At 48.3% G+C, this 25234-nt stretch overlaps 1 protein-coding gene across 1 annotated transcript in view; it reads left to right on the forward strand.

Annotated features, from left to right (window-relative positions):
* LOC147693530 (extracellular calcium-sensing receptor-like) overlaps positions 1-25234 on the forward strand; it is a 435593-nt gene that overhangs the window by 344246 nt on the left and 66113 nt on the right. The window lies entirely within an intron of this gene.

Below are 25234 nucleotides of genomic sequence, written 5' to 3' on the forward strand. Positions count from 1 at the left end.
GGCTGGAGGCCACTGTCGCCGAATATCGGCGGCTGGTGGCCCAGGAGGAGGAGGACACGCAGAGTACGTCGACAACATCCACGGCGACACCTGCATCCTCCTCCGCGCTCCCTGGGTCAGCCAGTCAGCGCAGCAGGTCTCCAGCTGTACGGAGCCATGGTACCGCAGCCACCCGCCACCGCTGAGCAGCAAAGAAATCAGCTGCCCCCACAGCAGGTGCAAGGCACGCGTGCACCGCCTTTCACTTAGGGTGTCCTACCTCGAGCAGGAGCTCCTCAACACCAAAACCCTGCTCGAGACCCTCCGCAAGGTGCATGCCGACCTGGCCCGAAAAGTCAACAGCACCCAGCAGTAGGAGAAGACTGTCCCTTGCCCCTTTTTTAAAGACTTCTGGGGGGTGGGAATTGGGAGTTGCGTTTTCTACTTTTTTAGACTTCGTTTTCACGGACATTCGTTGGGGTTCGGGAGGGGGGGTGGGTTGGGTCTTGCTGGAGATTATTTATGTTAGGGATATATAAATATACTTTAAACTTTATCTTAGCATACGTGTTTTTTACTGCTTTTGAGGCTGGTGGGTGGGGGTTTAACAGTAAGTTTGTTTTCCTGAAACTTAAGTGGCATCTTGATTCAAGTTGTGTAAGTACTAGTAATTGCCCAAATGTTTTCAAAACGAAGTGCCTGTCAGAGAGTAAGTGAATTCAATAGTCCTAGGTCCGTCAGTCTCTCGTCTCTCCTAATACTCCATTATACTACCTCCCCCCAAACGCTTATTTTACCTGTAATTTATGTTTGGAAATAGGGCTAGGCACAGGGCTGGCTGCACGGGAAATGGCGATTAAGGTTGGCAATCCTGGGCGGATGAAATGTCATCATTGCGGTTGTACTTGTGGTGTTACACAGTGGCAGTTGCAGCATCTAAAAAAAAAGAAAATTAAACCTTGTGTGTCCTTACCGTAGCATTAGAACGGCACGATAGAGAATATAGCAGGTGACAGTACACTAGAACAGTGCCACAATGTAGCCTAACAAATGGTAAAGTATTGAAAGTATAACTAGTACTTGCGTTGAATTTCTTTGACATTGGCTACTACTACAAGAAATAGTACTGAAGGTGAAGGACACAGCAGAGTAATAATTTGCCAGGTCTAGGAGGAGGCTGTTCTTGATGACCAATCAAGTTGATGGCGCACATGAAAATCTGCTTTCATTTGCCAATAGTGACTCAGTGTCAAGCTGAGTAAGAATATATCCTCGGATTCCTTCACCAGCCTGTTGCTATGACCTTATCCTCCCCAGCAAGTGTGTGGAATTATTGCTGTCATTTAGTCACACATCAATCAAAACCACACAGCCCGGGGGAAGAGGGTTAGGGTTTGGAAAATGGATGGGAATGGGGGTTTTTGGAAAAGTTTTGTTGAGAGAAGAAAAAAAAAGCACAGCATGGACAAACAATAATTGAAGATAAACAAATCTTTGGGTACAAAGCTATCCATAAATCTTTTAAGTTACGTAAAGGAAGTGCATGCACTACTGCATGCATGGTTCCTGAAAAGTAAGTAGTACTTTCGACAACCGTGAATGAAAGAATGCGACAGTACAGGACTGCAGTAATAATTATGCGTTTTCACTTGCCTATCTCTGCACTCAGAGAAACACTTCTTACATTAAATTAGGTTTAAAAAATAGCAGAAGTAAAACATATAGAATGACTGTAGGGATGAATTTAGAAGCAGAGATCAAAGAAATGCAGAGTCACACCCATAGAAGTTCACAGCAATAACATTACTTAAAAGATAATTAGAAAAGAACGGATACTGCATCTGTATGTTGTTGTAGTTGTCCTGTTGAATTTGGTAAGTTGCATGTATCCAACCATTCCTCTTATTAGCGGGACTCCTCCATTCCATCTGACGCTCCGTCCATCAATGTTGGTGACTAGAAGACACCCTGTCCACTGCCTGCCTGGCGGATGCTGAATTGCGGCTCGCTAATTAATGTGAAGCCTGACTTCATCCTTTTTTTCCCATTGCACAGGCTGAAACCCGGCCTGTAATTATTGATGGAAAAACAGGAAGTGATATTAGAACACCACTGCCAAATAAATATAAGGTATGTACGCTGTGTAGTGCAAAAAGTCACACTTTGAGTTTCCTAATAGACAGTACAATATTTTTGAAAGTGCCTACTCTGTCTGAGTCTCCTTTTGAAGGATAAATAAGTATGGGCGAATTAATTTAGCGGATCTTTCCCCTCAAGCTAGGTGTACTGTAAACTGTGTTTTAGAACAAAATTAGACCTTCCCAGCAGTGCTCCCAGAACCTTACGAAACCCAATTGCAAAAATGTAGAAGACCCCCAATCAGATCTCCAAAAACGAGGCCTAGTAGAAAATGGTGACAAAACGAACTTTGAAAGTAAAGTAGGCCCAAATCCCCCCTTACCCACCATGGATTGTATTCAAACCACTTGCAAGCAAGCAAAAGTATCCATATGCATCATTGCTTCAAGACTCGCAAACCCCCCCACAAACACCAGGAACCCCCACAAACAGCCCCCCGAAAACGGTAGTGAGCGAAATCTCAGAAAATGCAAAAACTTTTTCCCCAGGGATTGTCTCCAAAACACTTTCTTTCGGGTATTAGACCTTCCCAGCAATGGCCCCAGAACTGTCAACCCGGGCGAAAACAAGTTTAACCCCCCCAACAAGCCAAAAGGCAAAACCCGGGAAAAGCCACACTTAAAAATCTTTCGGCCTACCTGGAATTCAGTCCAAATGCGCTCTGCAGCTAGGCCCCAACTCCCCTTTTCCACCATGGATTTCGTGAAAAACAAATGCAGTCAACATTAGACTGTGCCAGCAGTGCTCCCAGACCCCAGAACCTACCCACAAACACCCGGAACCCCCCCAAACAGTACCTCAAAGACAAGCTAGTCAGCTAAAACGCGAACAAATATTTCACCTCCGATTTTGTCCAAACCACTTTTATCCGGTATTAGACCTTCCCAGCAATGGCCCCAGACCCGTCAACCCAGGCGGAAACAAGTAGAAGACCCCCAAACAGCCAAAAAGCAAAACTACAAAAATGGGGACTTTGACATTTTCAGGCAAATTTCCAAAATCACTCCTCGCACGCTCTGCAGCTAGGCCCTAACTCCCCTTTGCCACCATGGATTTGCTTCAAACCTCTTGCAATCAAAAGTATCCATACCCAGCATTGCTCCAAGACCCCAAAGCCCACCCCCAAACACCACGAACCCCCCCAAACAGGCCCCCAAAAACACGAAAGAGAGTGAAAACTATAAAAAGTGAAAATCTTTTTCACCATGTACTTTATCCAAAACACTTTTAGCCGGTATTAGACCTACCCAGCAATGGCCCCAGACCCGTCAACCCAGGCGGAAACAAGTAGAAGACCCTCAAACAGCCAAAAAGCAAAACTACAAAAATGGGGACTTTGACATTTTCAGGCAAGTTTCCAAAATCACTCCGCTGGCGCTCTGCAGCTACGCCCTAACTTCCCTTTGCCACCATGGATTTGCTTCAAACCTCTTGCAATCAAAAGTATCCATACCCAGCAGTGCTCCCAGACCCCAAAACCCACCCACAAACACCCGAAACCCCCCCAAACAGTACCTCAAATACATGCAAGTCAGCAAAAACACAAAAAAATATTTCACCTCCGAATCTGTCCAAACCACTTTTATCCGGTATTAGACCTTCCCAGCAATGGCCCCAGACCCGTCAACCCAGGCGGAAACAAGTAGAAGACCCCTAAACAGCCAAAAAGCAAAACTACAAAAATGGGGACTTTGACATTTTCAGGCAAATTTCCAAAATCACTCCGCGCGCGCTCTGCAGCTAGGCCCTAACTCCCCTTTGCCACCATGGATTTGCTTCAAACCTCTTGCAATCAAAAGTATCCATACCCAGCATTGCTCCAAGACCCCAAAACCCACCCCCAAACACCAGGAACCCCCCCAAACAGGCCCCCAAAAACACGAAAGAGAGCGAAAACTATAGAAAGTGAAACACTTTTTCACCATGTATTTTATCCAAACCACTTTTATCCAGTATTAGACCTTCCCAGCAATGGCCCCAGACCCGTCAACCCAGGCAGGAACAAGCAGAACACCCCCAAACAGGCAAAAAGCAAAATTGGGCCTACTACCTTCAATTCTGTCCAAATACGCTGTGCATCTAGGCCCTAACTCCCCTTTTCCACCATGGATTTCCTGAAAAACAAATGCAATCAACATTAGACTGTGCCAGCAGTGTTCCCAGACCTCAAAACCCACCCACAAACACCCGGAACCCCCCCAAACTGCACCTCAAAGACAAGCAAGTCAGCAAAAACGTAAACAAAATGTCAACTTCGATTTTGTCTAAACCACTTTTATCCGGTATTAGACATTCCCAGCAATGGTCCCAGACCCCTGCAGCCACCCTCAAAAAAGCAGAACACCCTCAAACAGGCAAAAAGCAAAAATGGGCCTACTACCTTCAATTCTGTCCAAATACGGTGTGCAGCTAGGCCCTAACTCCCCTTTTCCACAATGGATTTCCTGAAAAACAAATGTAATCAACATTAGACTGTGCCAGCAGTGCTCCCAGACCCCAAAACCCACCCACAACAACCTAAAAGCCCGCCAAACAGCACCCCAAAGACAGGCAAGTGATCAAAAGCGCAAAATCTTTTTCTGCTCCGATTTTCTCCAAACCACTTTTATCCGGTATTAGACCTTCACAGCAATGCCCCAGACCCGTCAACTCACCCGCAAAGAAGTAGAACACCCACACAAGTGCAGAGTCTTTCTTCATTGGGTGTAATCCAGCCCTCTGCTTTGAGGGAAATAGGAGTCTGGAGGAGGAGGATAGAGGAGCATGTTCTTGTGAACTTGTGAACCTGAGGAATGCAGACTGCGGCACCTTCAAATCAATAAGCAAATAAGTGAAGACAGTTCTGCTGATGGGCTTGTTTTTGTGATTAGGTGATTAAAGTTTTTTATATAGATTGTGGAAAACAAAGAAAGACAGACACACAGGAATAAAAGTGAATAAGGACGAAAAAGAAAGTTAGTGATTCATTGACTCATTTTCAGGGCTCGGTGTCAGGGAAGAAGAGCTCGTCCTCAAACTCTGCGAATTCAGGCGGGAGTAGGTCACCTAACAGAGAAGAAATTCCCTCATCTAATTTGGTGTCCTCCTCGTCTTCTTCCTGCGTGCATTCTCGTATTTTGTAATCTGGTGGTATGAGGTGCTGATTCATCTTGATCATTGTTAACCTCTCCACATTTTTGGGCGAGAGGCGGGTCCTTTTGCAAGTTACAATGCCGCCAGCAGCACTGAAAACACATTCAGAAGACACGCTTGCGAGTGGGCAAGACAAGTAATTTATAGCCAGGTTTGTGATCTCTGGCCACAATTCTCTTTTCCCATGCCAAAAGGCCAACGGGTCATCATGAACATAGACCTCTGTTGAGTCATTCAGATAGTCCTGCACCATCGACTCAAGGTTCTCCAGGGTTCCTCCACTTTGCTTACTTTTTGCTGGGACCTTTTGAGAAGCAAACCCAAGCTGAGTTAGCCAATCCTCTTCTTCACACAATGTTACTGTTGTGTCTGGTGCAGATGATACGGTTGCTGGTGTCTTTAACGGCTGAGAGGGAAAATCACTCACTTCTGCCACAGCCACAGATGCAGAAGTGGATTTTTTTTACTCCGGATGGCCTGATGATGCTGATGTACTGCCTTTTCAATCAATTTCCTGCTGTTCTCTTTCAAACCGGCTGGCTGCCACAGCTAACCAATGTTTGTACTTTGTAACATCTGCGTCATCAAAAGGAAAGAATACTCAGCCTGCCAGTGACTTTTTGTATCGTGGATCCAGAATAGTAGCACAAATGTAATGCTGTTCTGTGTGGATCTATTGAAGACGTTCATCGGAAAGTAGGCGCTGTAATAACTTCTCCACCAACTCAAATGCTTGTTCCTTTTCTACCTCTTTTTGAAACGTAGAAGACACCGCCTTCAGTTGGTGCTCTAGCATGCGCAACAATGGGATAGCTTTTCCCAAATTACAGTCCTCCCTGCTGACTGCACGCGGGAAGACCTCAAAAGGACGAAGCATGTCTGTCAGGCTTTTAACTAGCTTCCATTGCTCCACCTGTATCCTCAGGTCCTTCATAGGTGCACCCTGTGTAAAGAAATACTGATCGACTACCGCACACTGCTCAAACAGACGCTCAAGCATGTAGAAGGTTGAGTTCCAACGTGTTACCACCTCCTGGATGAGTGCTTTCACTGGCAGTTTACGTTCATGTTGCAGGCACCTCAGCTGCTTCCGGGCCTTAAAATAATGGTTGAAATGTGTGCACATTCTTCGGCAGGTGGTCAGTAACTCGCACACTGGACTTTCTTCACTCAAAATTTTTTTAACTACCTGGTTTATACAGTGCGCCAAACATGGGACTCTGAAATAGTTACCCATATCCATGGCTTTAACTACATTGGTGCCATTATCTTTGGAAACATAACCAATCATGCGTTTTCTTGGGAACAGCCATTAAAAGACCTTTGTGCTAAACTCATGCAAAATGTTTTCTCCTGTATGACTTTTCCCCATGCCAAACATGGCTAGTGTTACATGTTTCTGAGCAGCTTTAAAAACGTTGTCGGGTCAACACCTGCGGTTAGCTTTGCTTTAACCCCTGAAAAAGAGACCCAGTGTGCAGTGATGCACATGTAATCAACGGCTTGGCAACTGGTCCACATGTCTGTTGTCAGATGTATAGTGTGAACAGCACTCTTCTGCAAAGCTGCCCTCCAGTACATCTTCATGTAGTGCTGGAACCACAACTCTGGCAAAATAGAACCGGCTAGGAACCTTCCATTTAGGGCAGAGCGTTGCCACTAATTCAAGAAAACCAACCCCTTCCACAAAAGAAAAAGGGAGAAGGTCCAGCGCTAGCATTTTAGCCAGCTTAGTGTTATACAGACGCGTCATTGGGTGGTTGCGTTCAAATGGCGCATCTGAAAACAACATGCTTCTAATGGTGGGCTGGACCATTTTACGGGATGATGATGACTTCTTTGACCAAGTTACCCTCGGTGATGATGAACTTTTTCGCATTGGTGTCTCACTCTCTCCCACACTCTTAGTGTGGCTCATATATCTTGCAGGGGGTGTGCTGCTGACAGGGGTACTGGGTGTAAGTGAAGAAATGTTTGACGCTTCTTCCTCCTCGTCATCATCAGATGAAACATCAACCGATACAGTCTGTTGACTTGCAATTCGGGCTTCCTTGATCTCCTTTAGGTGCGCATGCCATTTGACAGTGTACTGTCTCTCAAGATGACCTCTCTGGCCTCCGGTACCATAGTTGGTACCAAGCTTACCACGACTAACTCGAAGCTTACAAATGGTACAAATGGCTATGTTTTCCCTTGTTGGGCTAACACTAAAGAAGTCCCAAACTGCGGATTTCTAATGTCTGTGGGGGGAGGAGGAGGCGATACTGGGAATGCTAATGCCAGATGAAGTGGAGGATGTGCGTTGCCGAACTTTACTACGTTGTGCACTTGCAGCACCACTAATTCAGGAAATGGAGGTCGAGGTGGATGGAGGTCCCTTCTGGCGAGAAAATATGGAAGCGGTAGGTGGTGGTGGTGTACTAGTTAACTGCATTGGTGGTGGTCCCATTGCCATGTCGAGAACATCACGCTCAGCAGCATTTCGGGCTAGGGTCAAAATGTCTGTTTGCTGCATGCCCGCTGGGGCTGCAGTGACATCTATGATGACTGCGTCGTCGTCATGAGAGTCTTCATCAGCAGGAGTATACATCACTTCTTGTTCAGCGTCATCATCACACTCCATAAGTACGAGACTTTTGGGGACCTTCCTTTTACGCTTAGCTACCTTTGTCAGATCATGGTGTGCCTCACTCTCAGACGGCCGTGGTGGTTCCCAATTTTCATCCATATCATCAGAAGGAAGGGGGCTTGAAGAAGGTGTAGACACCATCCTTGATCTTTTCCTTGCTAGGGCTCTGGAAGACAATGAATGATCAGGAGGAGTGGCTTCCTCTAATGATACCTCGGCTTGAATGTCGATTTCCTGATGTGCCCCTACTTCGGGAGGAACAACTATTGTGGGCACTTGTGTCGCTCCATGCACCTCTGCTTGCGCATCTCCTTGCGCCACCTCTCCTTCCACATGTACTTGGGCTTGTACTTGCAGCACTTGTGGTTGTTGTTGCAGCTGTGGTTGTTGAACACTCGTCAGATGAGTTACAAAGACCTGTGTTGAATGAGGGATGCTGCTACTTTCTTGCGATGAGCCAACATCACTGGTCGATGGTGATTGAACAACTATACTGGCTGCCTCTGCAGCAGTCAAGGGCTTGGACTTAGGTTGGTGTGGTGGTGGTGGCACTGAGCCCAATGGAGTGGGGGTGCTGCTCCCAGCTTGGTCCCCAGCAAACCCCGCTGCTGCTGCAGGCGTACTTTTTTTTCTCCCAAAAAATGCGGCGGTCGGCACACCAGTCTCCTTGGTAAGTGGTGCCACTTGCTTCTTCTGCTCCTTACTGGCAACTTTCTTGCTAGAGGAGCTACAGGCAACTTTTTTTAGGGCCATCTTCTTCAGATGTCAGAACAGCAGGCCGCAGTTGCACAAGTTGCAGAGTTGTCTGTGGCCACATGTGACGTTGTGCTGCACACACCGCAGCAGGACTTGTTCCTGGCACTGATGAGGAACGATGAGGCTGATGATTCGTCTTTCTGCACCTAAAAGCAAACGAAGCCAGAGGAACATCAGTTAAATAAATGTTACATATGTAGCGCTTCAATTAATAGTTTGCAAGTAAGCATTTTTATTATACCCACCCCCCAAAATGGAAAGACCAATAAAATGCACCACTGACAGAGTACCCCTGGGCATAATGGATGAAAGCATGGCAGGCGGGGTGCAGGCCTATGGCACAACAAAGCACACTGCCTGGCTTCAAAATGGCCCCTAGACCCCCACCACATGGCCAGGCCCTGCCTGTACCAGTCCTCAAAATGGCCCCCACCCACATGGACAGTCCCCATCATCACCCCAAAAAATCGAAAGACACACATAAATCACCACAATCCAATGCCATCCATGCCCTCCATGATGTTTACATTAAAGAGACCCCACAGAAAGACTCAGTCCATGCACCACTGAGTTTGCCTGGGCAAAAGGCCCAAACACCACCCCAAAAAATCAAAAAACACACAAAAATCACCACAATCCAATGCCATCCATGCCCTCAATCATGTTCAAATTCAAGACACCCCACAGAAAGACTAGGCCCATGTACCAATGAGTACCCCTAGGCATAATGGATGAAAGCATGGCAGACTGGGTGCAGGCCTATGGCACAACAAAGCACACTGCCCGGCTTCAAAATGGCCCCTAGATCCCAACCACATGGCCAGGCCCTGCCTGTTCCAGTCCTCAAAATGGCCCCCACCCACATGGACCGCCCCATCAACACCCCAAAAAATCAAAAAACACACAAAAATCACAACAATCCAATTCCATCCATGCCCTCCATGATGTTTACATTAAAGAGACCCCACAGAAAGACTCAGTCCATGCACCACTGAGTACCCCTGGGCAAAAGGCCCCAACACCACCCCCAAAAATCGAAAAACACAATAAAATCACCACAATCCAATGCCACCCATGCCCTCCATGATGTTTACATTAAAGAGACCCCACAGAAAGACTCAGTCCATGCACCACTGAGTACCCCTGGGCGAAAAGCCCCAACACCACCCCCAAAAATCGAAAAACACTCAAATATCACCATAATCCAATGCCATCCATTCCCTCCATGATGTTTACATTAAAGAGACCCCACAGAAAGACTCAGTCCATGCACCACTGAGTACCCCTGGGCAAAAGGCCCCAACACCTCCCCCAAAAATCGAAAAACACACAAAAATCACCACAATCCAATGCCATCCATGCCCTCAATCATGTTAAAATTCAAGACACCCCACAGAAAGAATAGGCCCATGCACCACTGAGTACCCCTGGGCATAATGGATGAAAGCATGGCAGACTGGGTGCAGGCCTATGGCACAACAAAGCACACTGCCTGGCTTCAAAATGGCCCATAGACCCCCACCACATGGCCAGGCCCTGCCTGTACCAGTTCTCAAAATGGCCCCCACCCACATGGACAGGGCCCATCAACACCCCAAAAAATCGAAAAACATACAAAAATCACAACAATCCAATGCCATCCATGCCCTCCATGATGTTTACATTAAAGAGACCCCACAGAAAGACTCAGTCCATGCACCACTGAGTACCCCTGGGCAAAAGGCCCCAACACCACCCCCAAAAATCGAAAAACACACAAAACACCACAATCCAATGCCATCCATGCCCTCAATCATGTTCAAATTCAAGACACCCCACAGAAAGACTAGGACCATGCACCACTGAGTACCCCTGGGCATAATTAATGAAAGCATGGCAGACTGGGTGCAGGCCTATGGCACAACAAAGCACACTGCCTGGCTTCAAAATGGCCCCTAGACCCCCACCACATGGCCATGCCCTGCCTGTACCAGTCCTCAAAATGGCCCCCACCCACATGGACAGACCCCATCAACACCCCAAAAAATCGAACAACACAAACAAATCACAACAATCCAATGCCATCCATGCCCTCCATTATGTTTACATTAAAGAGACCCCACAGAAAGACTCAGTCCATGCACCACTGAGTACCCCTGGGCAAAAGGCCCCAACACCACCCCCAAAAATCGAAAAACACAAAAAAATCACCACAATCCAATGCCATCCATGCCCTCAATCATGTTCAAATTCAAGACACCCCACAGAAAGACTAGGCTCATGCACCACTGAGTACCCCTGGGAATAATGGATGAAAGCCTGGCAGACTGGGTGCAGGCCTATGGCACAATAAAGCACACTGCCTGGCTTCAAAATGGCACCTAGACCCCCACCACATGGCCAGGCCCTGCCTGTACCAGTCCTCAAAATGGCCCCCACCCACATGGACAGGCCCCATCAACACCCTAAAAAATCGAAAAACACACAAAAATCACAACAATCCAATGCCATCCATGCCCTCCATGATGTTTACATCAAAGAGACCCCACAGAAAGACTCAGTCCATACACCACTGAGTACCCCTGGGCAAAAGGTCCCAACACCACCCCCAAAAATCGAAAAACACACAGAAATCACCACAATCCAATGTCATCTATGCCCTCAATCATGTTCAAATTCAAGACACCCCACAGAAAGACTAGGCCCATGCACCACTGAGTACCCCTGGGCATAATGGATGAAAGCCTGGCAGACTGGGTGCAGGCCTATAGCACAACAAAGCACACTGCCTGGCTTCAAAATGGCCCCTAGACCCCCACCACATGGCCAGGCCCTGCCTGTACCAGTTCTCAAAATGGCCCCCACCCACATGGACAGGCCCCATCAACACCCCAAAAAATCGAAAAACATACAAAAACTCACAACAATCCAATGCCATCCATGCCCTCCATGATGTTTACATTAAAGAGACCCCACAGAAAGACTCAGTCCATGCACCACTGAGTACCCCTGGGCAAAAGGCCCCAACACCACCCCCAAAAATCTAAAAACACACAAAAATCACCACAATCCAATGCCATCCATGCCCTCAATCATGTTCAAATTCAAGACACCCCACATAAAGACTAGGCCCATGCACCACTGAGTACCCCTAGGCATAATGGATGAAAGCATGGCAGACTGGGTGCAGGCCTATGGCACAACAAAGCACACTGCCCGGCTTCAAAATGGCCCCTAGATCCCAACCACATGGCCAGGCCCTGCCTGTTCCAGTCCTCAAAATGGCCCCCACCCACATGGACCGCCCCATCAACACCCCAAAAAATCAAAAAACACACAAAAATCACAACAATCCAATTCCATCCATGCCCTCCATGATGTTTACATTAAAGAGACCCCACAGAAAGACTCAGTCCATGCACCACTGAGTACCCCTGGGCAAAAGGCCCCAACACCACCCCCAAAAATCGAAAAACACAAAAAAATCACCACAATCCAATGCCACCCATGCCCTCCATGATGTTTACATTAAAGAGACCCCACAGAAAGACTCAGTCCATGCACCACTGAGTACCCCTGGGCGAAAAGCCCCAACACCACCCCCAAAAATCGAAAAACACTCAAATATCACCATAATCCAATGCCATCCATTCTCTCCATGATGTTTACATTAAAGAGACCCCACAGAAAGACTCAGTCCATGCACCACTGAGTACCCCTGGGCAAAAGGCCCCAACACCTCCCCCAAAAATCGAAAAACACACAAAAATCACCACAATCCAATGCCATCCATGCCCTTAATCATGTTCAAATTCAAGACACCCCACAGAAAGACTAGGACCATGCACCACTGAGTACCCCTGGGCATAATTAATGAAAGCATGGCAGACTGGGTGCAGGCCTATGGCACAACAAAGCACACTGCCTGGCTTCAAAATGGCCCCTAGACCCCCACCACATGGCCATGCCCTGCCTGTACCAGTCCTCAAAATGGCCCCCACCCACATGGACAGGCCCCATCAACACCCCAAAAAATCGAACAACACAAACAAATCACAACAATCCAATGCCATCCATGCCCTCCATTATGTTTACATTAAAGAGACCCCACAGAAAGACTCAGTCCATGCACCACTGAGTACCCCTGGGCAAAAGGCCCCAACACCACCCCCAAAAATCGAAAAACACAAAAAAATCACCACAATCCAATGCCATCCATGCCCTCAATCATGTTCAAATTCAAGACACCCCACAGAAAGACTAGGCTCATGCACCACTGAGTACCCCTGGGAATAATGGATGAAAGCCTGGCAGACTGGGTGCAGGCCTATGGCACAATAAAGCACACTGCCTGGCTTCAAAATGGCACCTAGACCCCCACCACATGGCCAGGCCCTGCCTGTACCAGTCCTCAAAATGGCCCCCACCCACATGGACAGGCCCCATCAACACCCTAAAAAATCGAAAAACACACAAAAATCACAACAATCCAATGCCATCCATGCCCTCCATGATGTTTACATTAAAGAGACCCCACAGAAAGACTCAGTCCATGCACCACTGAGTACCCCTGGGCAAAAGGTCCCAACACCACCCCCAAAAATCGAAAAACACACAGAAATCACCACAATCCAATGTCATCTATGCCCTCAATCATGTTCAAATTCAAGACACCCCACAGAAAGACTAGGCCCATGCACCACTGAGTACCCCTGGGCATAATGGATGAAAGCCTGGCAGACTGGGTGCAGGCCTATAGCACAACAAAGCACACTGCCTGGCTTCAAAATGGCCCCTAGACCCCCACCACATGGCCAGGCCCTGCCTGTACCAGTTCTCAAAATGGCCCCCACCCACATGGACAGGCCCCATCAACACCCCAAAAAATCGAAAAACATACAAAAATCACAACAATCCAATGCCATCCATGCCCTCCATGATGTTTACATTAAAGAGACCCCACAGAAAGACTCAGTCCATGCACCACTGAGTACCCCTGGGCAAAAGGCCCCAACACCACCCCCAAAAATCTAAAAACACACAAAAATCACCACAATCCAATGCCATCCATGCCCTCAATCATGTTCAAATTCAAGACACCCCACATAAAGACTAGGCCCATGCACCACTGAGTACCCCTAGGCATAATGGATGAAAGCATGGCAGACTGGGTGCAGGCCTATGGCACAACAAAGCACACTGCCCGGCTTCAAAATGTCCCCTAGATCCCAACCACATGGCCAGGCCCTGCCTGTTCCAGTCCTCAAAATGGCCCCCACCCACATGGACCGCCCCATCAACACCCCAAAAAATCAAAAAAACACAAAAATCACAACAATCCAATTCCATCCATGCCCTCCATGATGTTTACATTAAAGAGACCCCACAGAAAGACTCAGTCCATGCACCACTGAGTACCCCTGGGCAAAAGGCCCCAACACCACCCCCAAAAATCGAAAAACACAAAAAAATCACCACAATCCAATGCCACCCATGCCCTCCATGATGTTTACATTAAAGAGACCCCACAGAAAGACTCAGTCCATGCACCACTGAGTACCCCTGGGCGAAAAGCCCCAACACCACCCCCAAAAATCGAAAAACACTCAAAAATCACAACAATCCAATGCCATCCATTCTCTCCATGATGTTTACATTAAAGAGACCCCACAGAAAGACTCAGTCCATGCACCACTGAGTACCCCTGGGCAAAAGGCCCCAACACCTCCCCCAAAAATCGAAAAACACACAAAAATCACCACAATCCAATGCCATCCATGCCCTCAATCATGTTAAAATTCAAGACACCCCACAGAAAGACTAGGCCCATGCACCACTGAGTACCCCTGGGCATAATGGATGAAAGCCTGGCAGACTGGGTGCAGGCCCATGGCACAACAAAGCACACTGCCTGGCTTCAAAATGGCCCATAGAACCCCACCACATAGCCAGGCCCTGCCTGTACCAGTCCTCAAAATGGCCCCCACCCACATGGACAGGCCCCATCACCACCCCCAAAAATCGAAAAACACAAAAAAATCACCACAATCCAATGCCACCCATGCCCTCCATGATGTTTACATTAAAGAGACCCCACAGAAAGACTCAGTCCATGCACCACTGAGTACCCCTGGGCGAAAAGCCCCAACACCACCCCCAAAAATCGAAAAACACTCAAATATCACCATAATCCAATGCCATCCATTCTCTCCATGATGTTTACATTAAAGAGACCCCACAGAAAGACTCAGTCCATGCACCACTGAGTACCCCTGGGCAAAAGGCCCCAACACCTCCCCCAAAAATCGAAAAACACACAAAAATCACCACAATCCAATGCCATCCATGCCCTCAATCATGTTAAAATTCAAGACACCCCACAGAAAGAATAGGCCCATGCACCACTGAGTACCCCTGGGCATAATGGATGAAAGCATGGCAGACTGGGTGCAGGCCTATGGCACAACAAAGCACACTGCCTGGCTTCAAAATGGCCCATAGACCCCCAACACATGGCCAGGCCCTGCCTGTACCAGTTCTCAAAATGGCCCCCACCCACATGGACAGGCCCCATCAACACCCCAAAAAATCGAAAAACATACAAAAATCACAACAATCCAATGCCATCCATGCCCTCCATGATGTTTACATTAAAGAGACCCCACAGAAAGACTCAGTCCATGCACCACTGAGTACCCCTGGGCAAAAGGCCCCAACACCACCCCCAAAAATCGAAAAACACACAAAACACCACAATCCACTGCCATCCATGCCCTCAATCATGTTCAAATTCAAGACACCCCACAGAAAGACTAGGACCATGCACCACTGAGTACCCCTGGGCATAATTAATGAAAGCATGGCAGACTGGGTGCAGGCCTATGGCACAACAAAGCACACTGCCTGGCTTCAAAATGGCCCCTAGACCCCCACCACATGGCCATGCCCTGCCTGTACCAGTCCTCAAAATGGCCCCCACCCACATGGACAGGCCCCATCAACACCCCAAAAAATCGAACAACACAAACAAATCACAACAATCCAATGCCATCCATGCCCTCCATTATGTTTACATTAAAGAGACCCCACAGAAAGACTCAGTCCATGCACCACTGAGTACCCCTGGGCAAAAGGCCCCAACACCACCCCCAAAAATCGAAAAACACAAAAAAATCACCACAATCCAATGCCATCCATGCCCTCAATCATGTTCAAATTCAAGACACCCCACAGAAAGACTAGGCTCATGCACCACTGAGTACCCCTGGGCATAATGGATGAAAGCCTGGCAGACTGGGTGCAGGCCTATGGCACAATAAAGCACACTGCCTGGCTTCAAAATGGCACCTAGACCCCCACCACATGGCCAGGCCCTGCCTGTACCAGTCCTCAAAATGGCCCCCACCCACATGGACAGGCCCCATCAACACCCTAAAAAATCGAAAAACACACAAAAATCACAACAATCCAATGCCATCCATGCCCTCCATGATGTTTACATTAAAGAGACCCCACAGAAAGACTCAGTCCGTGCACCACTGAGTACCCCCGGGCAAAAGGTCCCAACACCACCCTCAAAAATCGAAAAACACACAGAAATCACCACAATCCAATGTCATCTATGCCCTCAATCATGTTCAAATTCAAGACACCCCACAGAAAGACTAGGCCCATGCACCACTGAGTACCCCTGGGCATAATGGATGAAAGCCTGGCAGACTGGGTGCAGGCCTATAGCACAACAAAGCACACTGCCTGGCTTCAAAATGGCCCCTAGACCCCCACCACATGGCCAGGCCCTGCCTGTACCAGTTCTCAAAATGGCCCCCACCCACATGGACAGGCCCCATCAACACCCCAAAAAATCGAAAAACATACAAAAATCACAACAATCCAATGCCATCCATGCCCTCCATGATGTTTACATTAAAGAGACCCCACAGAAAGACTCAGTCCATGCACCACTGAGTACCCCTGTGCAAAAGGCCCCAACACCACCCCCAAAAATCTAAAAACACACAAAAATCACCACAATCCAATGCCATCCATGCCCTCAATCATGTTCAAATTCAAGACACCCCACATAAAGACTAGGCCCATGCACCACTGAGTACCCCTGGGCATAATGGAGAAAGCATGGCAGACTGGGTGCAGGCCCATGGCACAACAAAGCACACTGCCTGGCTTCAAAATGGCCCATAGAACCCCACCACATAGCCAGGCCCTGCCTGTACCAGTCCTCAAAATGGCCCCCACCCACATGGACAGGCCCCATCATCACCCCAAAAAATCGAAAAACACACAAAAATCAGCACAATCCAATGCCATCCATGCCCTCCATGATGTTTACATTAAAGAGACCCCACAGAAATACTCAGTCCATGTACCACTGAGTAACCCTGGGCATAATGGATGAAAGCCTGGCAGACTGGGTGCAGGCCTATAGCACAACAAAGCACACTGCCTGGCTTCAAAATGGCCCCTAGACCCCCACCACATGGCCAGGCCCTGACTGTACCAGTTCTCAAAATGGCCCCCACCCACATGGACAGGCCCCATCAACACCCCAAAAAATCGAAAAACATACAAAAATCACAACAATCCAATGCCATCCATGCCCTCCATGATGTTTACATTAAAGAGACCCCACAGAAAGACTCAGTCCATGCACCACTGAGTACCCCTGGGCAAAAGGCCCCAACACCACCCCCAAAAATCTAAAAACACACAAAAATCACCACAATCCAATGCCATCCATGCCCTCAATCATGTTCAAATTCAAGACACCCCACATAAAGACTAGGCCCATGCACCACTGAGTACCCCTGGGGATAATGGAGAAAGCATGGCAGACTGGGTGCAGGCCCATGGCACAACAAAGCACACTGCCTGGCTTCAAAATGGCCCATAGAACCCCACCACATAGCCAGGCCCTGCCTGTACCAGTCCTCAAAATGGCCCCCACCCACATGGACAGGCCCCATCATCACCCCAAAAAATCAAAAAACACACAAAAATCACCACAATCCAATGCCATCCATGCCCTCCATGATGTTTACATTAAAGAGACCCCACAGAAATACTCAGTCCATGTACCACTGAGTAACCCTGGGCAAAACGCCCCAACACCACCCCAAAAAATCAAAAAACACACACAAAACACCACAATCCAATGCCATCCACGCCCTCAATCATGTTCAAATTCAAGACACCCCACAGAAAGACTAGGACCATGCACCACTGAGTACCCCTGGGCATAATTAATGAAAGCATGGCAGACTGGGTGCAGGCCTATGGCACAACAAAGCACACTGCCTGGCTTCAAAATGGCCCCTAGACCCCCACCACATGGCCATGCCCTGCCTGTACCAGTCCTCAAAATGGCCCCCACCCACATGGACAGGCCCCATCAACACCCCAAAAAATCGAAAAACATAAACAAATCAGAACAATCCAATGCCATCCATGCCCTCCATTATGTTTACATTAAAGAGACCCCACAGAAAGACTCAGTCCATGCACCACTGAGTACCCCTGGGCAAAAGGCCCCAACACCACCCCCAAAAATTGAAAAACACAAAAAAATCCCCACAATCCAATGCCATCCATGCCCTCAATCATGTTCAAATTCAAGACACCCTACAGAAAGACTAGGCTCATGCACCACTGAGTACCCCTGGGCATAATGGATGAAAGCCTGCCAGACTGGGTGCAGGCCTATGGCACAATAAAGCACACTGCCTGGCTTCAAAATGGCCCCTAGACCCCCACCACATGGCCAGGCCCTGCCTGTACCAGTCCTCAAAATGGCCCCCACCCACATGGACAGGCCCCATCAACACCCTAAAAAATCGAAAAACACACAAAAATCACAACAATCCAATGCCATCCATGCCCCCCATGATGTTTCCATTAAAGAGACCCCATAGAAAGACTCAGTCCATGCACCACTGAGTACCCCTGGGGAAAAGGTCCCAACACCACCCCCAAAAATCGAAAAACACACAAAAATCACCACAATCCAATGTCATCTATGCCCTCAATCATGTTCAAATTCAAGACACCCCACAGAAAGACTAGGCCCATGCACCACTGAGTACCCCTGGGCATAATGGATGAAAGCCTGGCAGACTGGGTGCAGGCCTATAGCACAACAAAGCACACTGCCTGGCTTCAAAATGGCCCCTAGACCCCCATCACATGGCCAGGCCCTGCCTGTACCAGTCCTCAAAATGGCCCCCACCCACAGGGACAGGCCCCATCATCACCCCAAAAAATAGAAAAACACACAAAAATCACCACAATCCAATGCCCTCCATGCCCTCCATGCCCTCCATGATGTTTACATTAAAGAGACCCCACAGAAAGACTCAGTCCATGCACCACTGAGTACCCCTGGGCAAAAGGCCCCAACACCACCCCCAAAAATCTAAAAACACACAAAAATCACCACAATCCAATGCCATCCATGCCCTCAATCATGTTCAAATTCAAGACACCCCACATAAAGACTAGGCCCATGCACCACTGAGTACCCCTGGGGATAATGGAGAAAGCATGGCAGACTGGGTGCAGGCCCATGGCACAACAAAGCACACTGCCTGGCTTCAAAATGGCCCCTAGACCCCCACCACATGGCCATGCCCTGCCTGTACCAGTCCTCAAAATGGCCCCCACCCACATGGACAGGCCCCATCATCACCCCAAAAAATCAAAAAACACACAAAAATCACCACAATCCAATGCCATCCATGCCCTCCATGATGTTTACATTAAAGAGACCCCACAGAAATACTCAGTCCATGTACCACTGAGTAACCCTGGGCAAAACGCCCCAACACCACCCCAAAAAATCAAAAAACACACACAAAACACCACAATCCAATGCCATCCATGCCCTCAATCATGTTCAAATTCAAGACACCCCACAGAAAGACTAGGACCATGCACCACTGAGTACCCCTGGGCATAATTAATGAAAGCATGGCAGACTGGGTGCAGGCCTATGGCACAACAAAGCACACTGCCTGGCTTCAAAATGGCCCCTAGACCCCCACCACATGGCCATGCCCTGCCTGTACCAGTCCTCAAAATGGCCCCCACCCACATGGACAGGCCCCATCAACACCCAAAAAATCGAAAAACACAAACAAATCACAACAATCCAATGCCATCCATGCCCTCCATTATGTTTACATTAAAGAGACCCCACAGAAAGACTCAGTCCATGCACCACTGAGTACCCCTGGGCAAAAGGCCCCAACACCACCCCCAAAAATTAAAAAACACAAAAAAATCCCCACAATCCAATGCCATCCATGCCCTCAATCATGTTCAAATTCAAGACACCCTACAGAAAGACTAGGCTCATGCACCACTGAGTACCCCTGGGCATAATGGATGAAAGCCTGGCAGACTGGGTGCAGGCCTATGGCACAATAAAGCACACTGCCTGGCTTCAAAATGGCCCCTAGACCCCCACCACATGGCCAGGCCCTGCCTGTACCAGTCCTCAAAATGGCCCCCACCCACATGGACAGGCCCCATCAACACCCTAAAAAATCGAAAAACACACAAAAATCACAACAATCCAATGCCATCCATGCCCCCCATGATGTTTCCATTAAAGAGACCCCATAGAAAGACTCAGTCCATGCACCACTGAGTACCCCTGGGGAAAAGGTCCCAACACCACCCCCAAAAATCGAAAAACACACAAGAATCACCACAATCCAATGTCATCTATGCCCTCAATCATGTTCAAATTCAAGACACCCCACAGAAAGACTAGGCCCATGCACCACTGAGTACCCCTGGGCATAATGGATGAAAGCCTGGCAGACTGGGTGCAGGCCTATAGCACAACAAAGCACACTGCCTGGCTTCAAAATGGCCCCTAGACCCCCATCACATGGCCAGGCCCTGCCTGTACCAGTCCTCAAAATGGCCCCCACCCACATGGACAGGCCCCATCATCACCCCAAAAAATCGAAAAACACACAAAAATCACCACAATCCAATGCCCTCCATGCCCTCCATGATGTTTACATTAAAGAGACCCCACAGAAAGACTCAGTCCATGCACCACTGAGTACCCCTGGGCAAAAGGCCCCAACACCACCCCAAAAAATCGAAAAACACAAAAATCACCACAATCCAATGCCATCCATGCCCTCAATCATGTTCAAATTCAAGACACCCCACAGAAAGACTAGGCCCATGCACCACTGAGTACCCCTGGGCAAAAGGCCCCAACAGCAGCCAAAAAAATCGAAAAAAACACAAAAATCACCACAATCCAATGCCATCCATGCCCTAAATCATGTTTAAATTCAACAAAACAGTTGTATCATGCACCCATAACTAACCCTGGTCCTACTGGATACTGTGGCTACCCACAATATATTTTATTTAATGTTCTGAAAAAGTTACTTTTGAAATTTCAAATCCAAAAGTGATCCAAAGAAAGTCAAAAAGGCCTCAAATCCAAATATCCAGCAGCATCCACAAAAAGTAATCCTTCCAGGTCAAGATCCAAAGCAAAGTGACCAGCACATGAAGAAAGCACTGGGAGGAGCCTGCTGGACAGGAACAGGAAGTTGGAGACTGTGGGGGACTTCCTTCCTCCCACCCCCCCCCCCCCCAAAATGGACTCCTTGCAAAAAAAAGTGCAGGCAAATGTCACCCTGAGGAGTTATTTTGATAAAAATCATCATTTTCAGATGGTTTATGCTGCCTGCTGGTGGATTTCTTGTGCGAAATTGCAAATTTTGCAATTTCCCAATTGCGAGATTGTCGCTGCCCGCCGCATCTACGTGTTCGCAAGTGTTTACTCCCGCGATGCCTAATCACGGGCCTTTATGACGTACTCGCGTTGAGAAACTCTCGCTGTGCAAGGTGGTAAGCCGCGATGACGTAATCGCGGTCGACAAACTCCCGCGGGATCCCGCAGCAAGATCCAAAATGGCGCAGCACACGCAAACATGGAGAAAAACAACTCTTCAAACGCTAAATGACGGTAAGTGAACGCCGCGCGCCGCAAAATTGTATAATATTGTATTTGTCAAGCGCGACCAAGCAAAAAAATCCGCTTTGTGCAAATTTGCGGATTTTTGGCAAATTCGCGAGAGTTCGCGGATTGCGAATTTGCCGAAACTCTGCAAATTCCGCGAGCGGAACAGATTTTACGCCCATGCTTAATTGACACTTGCCGCTTAGCCAATAGTAGCAACGTGGCCATGAGCTTGCGAGAGCTCTTTGGGACATCTAAGACAAAACCTAAAAGCGCTGTCAAGGGAGTAGCCTGTATCTGATTATTAGTGATTTGTACAATATGTCTAAAAACGTTTGTTCAGAACCTTTCTATCTGTCTGCATTACCATGATAAATGTGAGAATGAGGCGCTCTGAGCCCCGCATCTCCAACATCTTGTGTCTGGATGTATGCCCATGGGGTGCAGCTGAGAAGGTGTGCAATATAGTCTGTGTGGTAAAAGTTGAAGTGGATTAGTCGCAGTCTATTATTTGGTGAGAGATTTTCTAGTTGAGAGCAGCAATACTGCCACTATTTATCTGTGATAACGAAGTTAGTGTCTCTCTCCCATTCCGCTTTAGCCGTAGGGTCGACAATAGGCGACTCTCCCTGTGTTATACTGTAAATGTGCGTAATTAATTTACAAGGAGAATGGTTGGACAGTATATTTTCTAATGCTGGCAGTACAGGAGGCGCCTGAGGAAAAGTCTAATATTTAGCTTGGCATGCAGCCCTAATCTGGTAGTACAATAGCATGTCTGATGCCGTCGGCGGTTGTTAGCTGCACATCCGTTGCAGTGACAGGAATGTTCCTTCTGGGTATAAATCGCTACCTTTCTCCAATGCATGTGCCTCAGCCCGCATTGTGGCCCCTTTGTCCGTTAATGGAGATAATAGCGGATTACCCCCTAGTGGCATGGAAGGAGCATACAGTTCCTCATGGTAAGCCCTCTTCGGAATCCCTCTCCAAGCCCATTGTGTTGTTTCCACTGTGTTGATTTCCAAGTGTTCACTAGAAAGCGAGCCACTCTATCAATTTCTATCAGCACATGAGGTTGACAGGGTGTCGGGTGCTGCCAAAAGTGTAGGTATTGCGCCTGTGCGCTGTATGCGTATATCTCAAAATCCGGAGCTCCCAGGCCACCTTGGGTAAAGGGCAGTGTCAACAATCTCCATGAGACTCTAGGTTGCGTACCAGCCCACCCCAAGTCAAGAATGTGAGATGAGAGTTTTCTGAAAAAGTGGGTGTTCAGTGGCATCGGGAAATTGACAAATAAGTACAACGGTTTGGGAAGGATCACCATTTTAGTGATGGCTATATGGCCTATCAATGATAGCGGCAGCAATTTCCACCTCTGTACTTTATACTCCATCTAATCCACCACTCTCCCGTAATTTGCTAGCCATATTTCTTGTATAGACCTGCTTAGCCATATTCCCAAGTACTTTACTTCTCCACTAGCATACTGTATAGGGAACTCCGTGTCAAACGGAGTTGTGGTATCGCTGAGCGGCACTATTATGGATTTCGACCACTTTATTTGAATTCCAGTTAGCCAACCATAACGGATTAGTTCTCTCATAAATACTGCAAAGTTATCCTTGGGATTCGTTAATTACACTATTATGTCGTCGGCATACATCGAGGTCAACAGTCCTCTGGATGTGAACCCTATGCTCCTTTGTGTGTGGTGTTATCTAAGCCTAGCTGCCAATGGTTCCATGGCGATTGCGAACAACAGTGGATTGAATCCAGTGGCAAAGTGAACAAGGGACTCACGTCTGAGCATACCCTGCCACACTTATGGCGGCCAAAAGCATATAGCCATGTCTGAACTGGGGTGGCAGAGTGGGCTGAAGAACGGTGATGGATTAAACCCAGATCTTTTGACTGGGTGTGAGTGTTTGATTGGTTCAGATGCTCCGTCCATTACCACCCCCTTTTGTACCGCTTTTGGCCGTCATAAGTGTGGCAGGGTATGCTCAGACGTGAGTCCCTTGCTCGCTTTGCCACTGGATTCAAGCAAGCCGGGCTGAAGACGGCTGGAATGCCAGAAACCGGTCCTCGGAAGCTTGTTTCCGGTCCAGGGAAGGCATGGCTTGGCAGTTCAGGCTGGACTGTTCCCATGAGGCACAGGGTCAGACTGATTTGCATATAGCCATGTCTGAACTGGGGTGGCAGAGTGGGCTAAAGAACGGTGATGTATTAAACCCAGATCTTTTGACTGGGTGTGAGTGTTTGATTGGTTCAGATGCTCCGTCCATTACCACCCCCTTTTGTACCGCTTTTGGCCGCCATAAGTGTGGCAGGGTATGCTCTGACGTGAGTCCCTTGCTCACTTTGCCACTGGATTCGAGCAAGCCGGGCTGAAGACGGCTGAAATGCAGAAACCGGTCCTCGGAAGCTTGTTTCCGGTCCAGGGAAGGCATGGCTTGGCAGTTCGGGCTGGACTGTTCCCATGAGGCATAGGGTCAGACTGATTTGCATATAGCCATGTCTGAACTGGGGTGGCAGAGTGGGCTAAAGAACGGTGATGGATTAAACCCAGATCTTTTGACTGGGTGTGAGTGTTTGATTGTTTCAGATGCTCCGTCCATTACCACCCCCTTTTGTACCGCTTCTGGCCGCCATAAGTGTGGCAGGGTATGCTCAGATGTGAGCCCCTTGCTCACTTTGCCACTGGATTCAAGCAAGCTGGGCTGAAGACGGCTGGCATGCCAGAAACCGGTCCTCGGAAGCTTGTTTCCGGTCCAGGGAAGGCATGGCTTGGCAGTTCGGGCTGGACTGTTCCCATGAGGCACAGGGTCAGACTGATTTGCATATAGCCATGTCTGAACTGGGGTGGCAGAGTGGGCTAAAGAACGGTGATGGATTAAACCCAGATCTTTTGACTGGGTGTGAGTGTTTGATTGGTTCAGATGCTCCGTCCATTACCACCCCCTTTTGTACCGTTCAATTAAATGTCAGCAAGTCTGAGATCCTATTGTTCGGCAAGGACCAGGAGCTCTGGTCCGAACAATGGTGGCCTGACCATCTTAGACCCGCCCCATCACCCAAGGAGGCTGTAAAGAACTTGGGTGTTTGGTTGGATACTGGACTGAGTTTCGAGAAACAGACACGAGTTGTCGCCGCTACCTGCTTTGGGCTCTTGAGAGGATTGAGGCCCTTGCTTGTTTTTTTCCTCCCAGTGTGCGCCAAAACATCGTGCAGGCCTCCATTCTTGCTAGGCTTGATTATGGCAATTCCTTATATCCGGCCACCAACAAAGCCTGTATTAAACGCCTGCAGAGGGTCCAGAATGCGGCTGCACGTATGTTAGTGGCTCTACCAAGATCTCAGTTGGTGGTACATGTGCTTCCCAGGCTACACTGGCTTCCCATTGAAGAACGCATTCAGTTTAAGGTGCTATGCATCTCTCATAAAATCTTGATGCTCCAAGCACCTACAGGGCTTTCTGGTCTATTGACGCACTATATGCCCAGGTGTGCTTTGAGATCTGCCAATCGTGGGCTTGTTTGTGTCCCCCGAGTCTGGAGAGCGAGGGCGGGGGGCCGTTCGTTCGGCCTCTTGGAGGCCAAATTGTGGAA

This window comes from Lissotriton vulgaris, chromosome 8, assembly GCF_964263255.1.
Source record: "Lissotriton vulgaris chromosome 8, aLisVul1.2, whole genome shotgun sequence".
Taxonomy (NCBI): domain Eukaryota; kingdom Metazoa; phylum Chordata; class Amphibia; order Caudata; family Salamandridae; genus Lissotriton; species Lissotriton vulgaris.